The sequence below is a fragment of the Morone saxatilis genome, unplaced genomic scaffold (genome assembly GCF_004916995.1).
Source record: "Morone saxatilis isolate NCDOM2014 unplaced genomic scaffold, NCSU_SB_2.0 Contig17, whole genome shotgun sequence".
NCBI classification, from domain to species: domain Eukaryota; kingdom Metazoa; phylum Chordata; class Actinopteri; family Moronidae; genus Morone; species Morone saxatilis.
The window spans coordinates 6,193,447-6,194,776 of record NW_023339729.1 but is presented as its reverse complement, the minus strand read 5'-3'; the positions used below and the strand labels follow the sequence as shown (position 1 = coordinate 6,194,776).

The window sequence follows — 1,330 nt, the reverse complement described above, 5'->3', positions numbered from 1 at the left end:
ACACACACACACCATCACACACACTTACTATTACACTGACCTACAGGGCTACAGAGACAGACCTAAGTGAAGACTGTGGAGTGTTTATGTATTCATACTAAGCAGACATCAATATGGGATGCACCTCTCTCTCTCTCTCCCAGTGTGTGTCCGTGTGTGAACGTCACTCTAATGTTACACATAGTATGAATAAAGGAAAGGGAACAAGGAAACAGGGATATCACAGATAGACACTTGAATGCAATCAGCTGGTGATCAATGTTAGCATTATGGTTAGTCACGCTCTGCCTTTTATCCGATCTATAGCCACAGACCCTGAACTCCTGACCTCAGACAGCCAGCTGCTCTCCATAATAGCACATTTTGTCTCTGTCCCCCTAACTGCTACTTTTCTGATATCTTTTAGATTTTTGTCTTTCCCTTTCCCTAGACTAAATCTATAAGCTGCAACTTCTATAAATTGCCTTTTTAAATCAGTCACTAATTGCGCTACATAGCCAAACAGCTGTTGGATAGTGATGCGATTGAATGGTGGATAATTTACTGTGATCTCTGAGCTCTTTAATTAAAATGCATTGAAAGGCCTGTATAGGCTGATGGTTTTATTTTTTGTTTGTTATGGCTGAGCTGTTTATTTATAACAAGGCATCACTAATGAGAAGCTGTGTCAACACCACAGTCACTGATAAAGACTTTGAATCGCAGCCAGTAGGTTTACAGTGGTAGCCATTTTAGAAAGCCCCCCTTGATGAATTCATTGCATCTGTTCTGCAGTAACACTGCAGGGGATTTCCTTTTGTAACAGAATACAGTGTTTCTAAAAGTGCTAATTTTGTGCTCCTTAAAAAGCAAGCTCCATTAGCTACTTTTATGTAAGAGATAAGACAACTTAATTTGAAACAGTACTAAACACTGTACAACAGACAGCCTTTGTATATGGTGTGTAATAATAATAAGCTACAGGCTAAAATGCACTTATGTATCCACTTTTTTCCTGGTTTCTATTTTTTTTTTGTCATTTTACTTATTTTAACCCTGATAATCCAGTCAATGTGAGATTAGAAAACGAAGGGACTGTATTAAAATGATTGGGGTGGAGAAGAGGGCTGAAGACCTATGACTACATGGGTCATAATTGTACTAATAAAATAGACAAATAATGTCAATCAATCAATTAGTAAATTAATGGCAAATATATAAATAATTGGTGAAATATATTAATAGGAAATTAAATGAATATCAAATGAAAAATATGAATATATCCACCTAAATTAAATTAATAAGTAGGCAATGAAATACTTGCATAAGCAATAAAATATATATCCAAGTC

General features: G+C 35.9%; 1 protein-coding gene across 1 annotated transcript in view; it reads left to right on the top strand.

The window, feature by feature from the left end:
- LOC118327114 (neuronal acetylcholine receptor subunit alpha-3-like) overlaps positions 1-1,330 on the top strand; it is a 23,015-nt gene that overhangs the window by 13,934 nt on the left and 7,751 nt on the right. The gene's annotated exons all lie outside the window — the stretch shown is intronic.